We start from the raw sequence: 7455 nt of genomic DNA on the forward strand, positions 1-7455 counted from the left end.
TGGCTTGCATATACCAACTTGGCCTTAAACGGGCCATGCAGCCTGTGTGGAGGTATCTGTACTGTTTTGACGGCCAGCCCGAGACTCAGGAAAAGGGCCAGACTCCTTAGTGGGTGGCCAGGTGGGGATCCACACACTCTGTTCTGTCAGCACCTCTGTTCTGTTGGGAGCCTGGACAAGGAACTGTTTTGGGGATGTCCCTGGGGTTCAGCTCAAGTCAGATTCCTTTCTCAGTGCAGAGGCAGGCACTATGGGTGTCAGGATGGGGAGGGGGGCTGGTGGGTGGGCTGAGAGCAGCATAGATCCTTAGCTACTGAGGGAAGGGGTTATAGAAAGAACCAAGCAGCCTCCTCATGAGGGAACGTGGGCGGAAGAAGATGAACTTACAAAGGACTGACCTTTAAGATGTTCCCACAAGACCTGCAGACACGCCGTGTTTTCTAGCTTGAAATTAGCCCTCTGTGTTAAACTAGAAGCTCAGAGGTGACCAATAATACCCCAGGTTTGTGATAGTTTTCTTGAAAAGAAATTAGAGGCTCTGGGAATCTTTTGCCCTCCCTCCCTGCATCCCTCCCTCCCTTTTCCCCCCTCTGTTCCTTCTTTTCCTTCTCCTTCTCTCTCCCTCCTTCCTTCCCTCCTTCCCCTTTCTTTCCCTCCCTCCCCTTCCTCTCCTTCCCTCCCTTCCTTCCTTCCACTCTCTCCCTTCCTCCCTCCCTCCCTCCCTTCCTTCCTCCCTCCCTCCCTTCCTTCCTCCCTCCCTCTCTCCATCCCCTACCCTATGACCTCCCCTGGATTGAACACATGCTAGGCTAGTGCCTAACAACCGAGTCACTCTCTGCCTTCTCTTCTTGTCTCAAGTCAGGGTCTCACTAAGTTGCCCAGGCTGGAATCACTCTGTAGCCCAGGGTTTCTAATCCTCCTGCCTTAACGGTCCAAGTAGCCGGGTTGGCAGGCTTGCACCACCAGCTCCTCAGCCTACTTCTGAGTGGCTGCAACCTTCATTCTTTCATAGCCCCTGACCACCTCAGCATCTTTTCTCCCCCACCTCAGGATTTCCCATTCCTGGGGTCTGCCCCAGGTAGCTGTTGAGCCCTGCCCTTCCATCCCACCTGGCAGAAGGCACTGCAGGATGACCTCAGGGCACAGTGACCTTTTTTGATTTGAAAGAAAGGGGTCTGGAGAACCAGGAAGCTTCAGGAAATTGGGGTTTGGCTCTTGTCAAGTCTCCTCGTGTGAGCGCCAGTCTCCAGAACAGTCTGAAGGTGGTGTTTGTCCTCCCTGCTGGTGGGAACCAATTGTTTATTTCCAAAAATAATCTTGCCAGATAAGTGATTTTAATTGACTTAATGAGTCAGCTTGTGGGAGTCAGACCTGGCTGAGCGAACACAGCCATTTCCTGCTTGTTCCTGTCTCCGACTGTGGACATTTTCTTAAACCCAGGGATCTAAGGACCAATGGCATGATCAGCCCTGGCAACAGTAGAAGGCTGTCTTAGGGTTTCCATTGCTAGGAAGAGACACCAGGACCATGGTGACTCTTACAAAGGACATTTAATCAGGGCTGGATTACAGGTTCAGAGGTTCAGTCTGCTATCATCATGGCAAGAAGCATGGCGGCTTATAGGCAGACAGTGTGCCCCAGGAGCCAAGAGTTCTGCACCTTGATCTGACTGCAGCCAGGAGAGATGCTCTGGCAGCTAGGAGGAGGGTGTTAAAGCCCACCCCATCATTGACTCAATTCCTCCAACAAGGCCACACCCACTCCAACAAGGCCACACCCACTCCAGTAAGGCCACACCCACTCCAACAAGGCCATTCTTCCTAATAGTGCCACTCCGTGGGCCAAGCTAATTCAAACCACCACAAAGGTCCATCCCAAGTGGCCAATCAGTTCAGACCTCAGCATTGCCTTTTGTCCTGGGGATTCAATTTATGGTACCAAGCACACTAAGCAAGCTCTCTGTGTTCTCTCTCTCTCTTTTTTTTTTAAATTTTGAGATAAGATCTCACTAAAATACACTAGCTGGCCTTGAACTCACTCTGCAGCAAGGGTGGCCTTGAGCACACTAGCTTTCTGCCTCAGCCTCCCAAGTAGCTGTAATAACAAGCATGTGTCACCAGAGCTGTGATCTCATCCTAACCCAAACTTACAAGTGTTGTCTCCAGTGAACAGCAGAACCAGTCAGTGGCGACATCAGTGAACTGACTAGGTTGCCATGTGACGACTCGTTGCACCAGTGACTTTTCTTTACACAGAAGTTTTATATTAGATGTCCTGACTTTGGACCTGTTACGAACACTTGGCAGAGCCGTTCAGGTAGACACCCGTGCCTTCACTAAACATGCTGTCTTGGCGTTTCTATTGCTGGGATAGACACCTGACCAAAAGCAACCTGGGGAGGAAAGAGTTTATTTCAGCTTAGGGGTTCTACATCACAGCTCTTCATGGGGGGAAGTTGGGTCAGGGAGTGGGGGCAGGAACTGAAGCAGAAACCGTGGAGGAGTCATGTTTACTGGCTTTGGCTTGCTCTTCATGACCTGCCTAGCTGCATTCTTTCTTTTATTATTATTATTAGATATTTTCTTTATTTACATTTCAAATGTTATCCCCTTTCCTGGTTTCCCTCTGAAAAAACCCCTATCCCATCCTCCCTCCCCCTGCTCGCCAACCCACCCATTCCTGCTTCCCTGTCCTGGCATTCCCCCATACTGAGACATCGAGCCTTCACAGGACCAAGGACCTCTCCTCTCATTGATGTCCTACAAGGCCATCCTCTGCTACATATATGGCTGGAGCCATGGGTCCCTCCATGTGTACTCTTTGGTTGGTGGTTTATTCCCTGGGAGCTCTGGGGGTACTGGTTGGTTCATATTGTTGTTCTTCCTGTGGGGCTGCAAACCCTTTCAACTCCTTGGGTCCTTTCTCTAGCTCCTCCATTGGAGACCCTGAGTTCAGTCCAATGGTTGGCTGTGAGCATCCACTTCTGTATTTGTCAGGTAGTGGCAGAGCCTTTCTGGAAACAGCTATGTCAGGCTCCTGTCAGCAAGCACTTATTGGCATCCACAATAGTGTCTGGGTTTGGTGACTGTATATGGGATGGATCCCCAGGTAGAACAGTCTCTAAATGGTCTTTCCTTCGGTCTCTGCTCCACACTTTGTTTCTGTATTTCCTCCCATAGGTATTTTAATCCCCCTTCTAAGAAGGACTGAAGTATCCACATGTTGGTCTTCCTTCTTCTTGAGCTTTATGTGGTCTGTCAAATGTATCTTGGGTATTCCAAGCTTCTGGGCTAATATCCACTTATCAGTGAGAGCATACCATGTGTGTTCTTTTGTGATTGGGTTACCTCACTCAGCCTGCATTCTTCTGCAACTCAGGACCACCCGCCCACAGTAGGCTGGGCCCTTCAGACCATCCCACATCAATAATTAGTCTTAAAACAAAACAAAACAAAAAACCAAAACCCAAACCAAAAACCTACAGACTTGTCCAAAGACAATCTGATGGAGGATGGAGGCATTTTCTCCATCGAGGTCGAGTTGACACAAAGCACCTCTTCAATCAGGGACACTGGAAATGTTTGTAGAAGGTTTTGGTTGCGAAAGCTGGGTAGCTTTCATGGGCCAGGGACACAGTTTCCTATTTGCCCTCCCTGCAGATACCAGCTCATGCCCAAGGTCCTCAGGCCACCCATAACTCTGACTTATTCATTGTTCACAGATCTCAGGGCTGTCCTGTCTGCTCAGCTCTGAGGATTCAAGCACGGGATGGATGGCTCAGCCCAGAAGGTGCTGTGGTTACTTAAAGCAGGCTTATTATCAAAGATGGAGAGGCCAGGGAGGGTCTCAAACATGAAGCTTCTGTGACAGTAGGACAGGACCCGGCACCCTGCCAGTCTGTCACCAGCATGATCACTCTTACCTGTCTCACTCTGTGATTGTCTGAGCTCCAGTGCCGTCTCCAGCCTCGGGGAGAGAGACCCTTCCGGTTGTTCATTCCTTCCGGTTGGAGGCTCCGCCCCCTTCACTAGACCCTCCTGTGGGGGATGTCTGTTCGTCCTTGAAGCCCCTGTTAGGGCTCTGGGACACGAGGATTTATACGCGGTGATTGCCCCTGGGAGCTCCATTTCTTTTAAAAATATTTTATCCTGTGTGTGTGTGTGTGTGTGTGTGTGTGTGTGCGTGCGTGCGTGTGCGTGTGCGTGTGCATGTGTATGCACGCACGCATGTGCGTGCTCGCTCGAAGATACACATGCTACGGCATGGGTGTGGAGGCCAGAGATCTTGCAGAGGTCAGTTCCCCTCCTCCTCCTGCCATGTGGGACCCAGGGATGGACCTCAGGCAGGCTAGGCAGTGACCATTTTGTTTTATGGGTAGGAGCGTTTCGCCTGCATGTATGCCTGTGTGTAGCAGGCAGGCTCGCAGTGCTGGTAGAGGTCAAAATGAGCATCGTAGCCTCGGAGACTAGAACTGAACTGGGTCCACTAGGTGAGCCACTGGTGCCTGTAACTGCAGAGCCCATCTCTCTAGCTTCATGCTTTTTAGTCTTTAAGGCGTAGTCTCACTGTATAGCCCTAGCAGGCCTAGAAATCACTATTTAGACCAGGCTGTCCTTGAACTCAGAGACACCTCTACCTAGCTTTCATGCCTTTTGATGCTCTAGTCTGCCCATAGCGCTGCGAGTGATTCCTACACTTAGCTCTCTTGGCACAACTCAGATCAGGGAAGCTGTCTGTTTTGAGAAAGGATGGACTATGGTTTTGCCAGGCTCTTCCCCTCATTCCCTCTGGTACACATTGCTGAGTGAGCACTGTGCTGGAAGGTTAGACGGTGAGATTCCTGGGCCTCTGCAGATGGCGTGGAGAGGCTGGAGAACAGCAAAGAGCGATGCAAGTTGGGGTATGTGGGTGTGATGGAAATTAGGGCATGTTGGCCCAAACCTTAAAAACAAAACAAACAAAAAGAAAAAAAAACCCCAACGTTTCTTTGCCTTGAAAAAATAAATGTGCATCTGTTTGGCTGTTAAGACACAGGGATTCTGCCCATACTGATGTGTGACTTACTCTTGGTAACATCTGGCTGGTGGGTGTACGCCCCTGAGGGCTTCAGGATTGCACCAAGCCAAGCAAAATCTTTTCTTGCAAACATTGCTGATTTTCCTGCCCCGGAGGACGTTTGATTAAACAACAGTAGAGCCGTTGTGTATCTACGTCTATGTTTTCCCAGTCAGTAGGAGAGCCTGTCTCGCGAAGAGCACAGGCAGCTTTTCATTTGAACACAATCTCCAGCTTGCTGTGAAGTTGGAAGCGGAGATCCCGTGGCCCTCCGATCGCCCGGGGGGGTTCTAGTTCCTTTCTGCTGTTGCCTCTCTTTTCTGCAATCTGTGCTCAAGATTGTTTGTTCACAAAGAAGGGGCGGGGGAGAGGGAGCACGTTTGGTTTGAGAGCAAGTGGTAGATCCATGAACAGGGCCAGCCTCCTGGAAAACCCCAGCCAAGCCTTCAAAGTTGGAAGTTGGCTGTTGGTAGCTGTTGGTATTCTGTGTAGACTCCACCCCACCGTTACCTGGCAACAGCGAGGTAGGTCTGGCCCACTATAAAAGGGGCTCCTTGGCAGTCCTCTCTTTCTTGCCTCTTGGCTCTCTTGCTCTCTTGTTCTCCCTTGCCCTCTTGGGCTCTTCCCACCCCCACCCCACCCCCACTCCATCCCCACCCCGCCTCTCTCCACGTGGTCATGGCCGGCCACTACTTCCCTACTCTCTCTCTCTCTCTGCCTCTACTACTCTCTTAACTCCCCCCTCCCCAGGCCCTGAATAAACTCTATTCTGCACCATATCCGTCCTGTGGCTGGTCCCTCAGGGGGAAGGGATGCCTCAGAATTGGCCCGCTGAGGCACCCCCTCCCCCCATACCTTCCCCACACCTATTTCATGAGCACAACAGTAGCGGAGGTGACTTGATGGTGCTAGGTAGTGGATTCAGAGGTAGTGTGGGATAGGAGACATGATGTTGCCCTGTTTAATCAGGAAGCTGGTGGCTTCAGTGTTCACACGGTGGGGCTGGGTCCACAGCTCCTCTTTGGTGTGACGTGGTTAGTAAGGTACCTTGCGGATGTGTGGATGCCCGCTCCTCCTCTAATTTGTCTGAGTGACACTTATGCTGATAATCGTCAAGTCAGTTTCAGTAATTACGCGCGGCTTCTGGGCTTCCCCAAAGCTTTTCCTGTGCAAGGGAAAGCTCTCTCTTCCCGATCCCACGAATCATTGGGAAAATTCATTGACATTTGAAAAAATTATTTTAATGCTTAAGTTGAAATGGTGTTGGGGGGTGCAGGGGAGGGGATGAGGTCTTAGAATACCCCAAGCTGGTTCTTGGGGGGGGTTATTTTTTGTTTTAACACAACTTTGTCTCGTAGCTCAGTCTGGCCTGGAGCTCACAATCCTCCTGCCTCAGCTTCCTAAGTGCTGGGGTATACAATCACCACTGGTTATTCTTGTACTTTTTGACACGTGGATTCCTCTTTGAGTCTTTTGGTGTCCAGTCAGCAAGGGGTTCAGGGGCCCCCATTTTTTTCTGACACTTCCCCAGAGAGTGGGGGAGACCCTGCTTCCTCTACCCAAGGTGGATATTGGGTATAGTCATAGTGGTGATCACTGCGGCTGGGGTCTCTCTGCCTCTGGAAGCCATTGATGGGATCACACAGTAGGGCTGTGAGATCAGAATTCTATGCATTGTCCCTTTTCTCTTCCTCTTCCTCCTCCTCCTCCTCTTCTTCTTCTTCCTTTTAGAGAAAGGATTTTTTTTTTTTTTTTTTTTTGTAATTCAGGATGACTTCCAGTTTTATAGTAATTAAGGAAGACCTTGAACTTCTGATCCTTCTGCCTCCCTCCCCCCCCATCTGCTGGGATTATTAGTTTGTACCACTGTTTTAGTTAGGGTTTTTACTGCTGTGAACAGCTCTACCATGACCAAGGCAAGTCTTATAAGGACAACGTTTAACTGGGGCTGGCTTACAGGTTTGGAGGTTCAGTCCGTTAGCATCAAGACAGAAGCATGGCAGCGTCCAGGCAGGCATGGTGCAGGAAAAGCTGAAGGCAAGCAGAAGACCTGCTTCCAGGCAGCTAGGAAGAGGGTCTTAAAGCCCACGCCCACAGTGACACACAAACCCCAAGGCCACACCTACTCCAACTAGGTCACACCTCCAAATAATGCCACTCCCTGGGCCAAACATATTCAAACCATCACAACCATCATGGTCGTTTTTATGCTGTGCTAGTGAACCCTGGGCTCCATGCAAGGCAGCTAAGCCCGTAGCAAGCTCAGCAGCACCACCACCATCCCTGTCTAGTTCTATTTCTGTTTGCAGCCTGTCTGCAGCCCTGCTGATCTCCCACTAGGGACCAGTCCACGGCTTCACCTGCTCTCTCCCCTGTCCACACGGTTTCAGCTCTTTTGCT

This window comes from Apodemus sylvaticus, chromosome 22 (assembly GCF_947179515.1).
Source record: "Apodemus sylvaticus chromosome 22, mApoSyl1.1, whole genome shotgun sequence".
NCBI lineage: Eukaryota > Metazoa > Chordata > Mammalia > Rodentia > Muridae > Apodemus > Apodemus sylvaticus.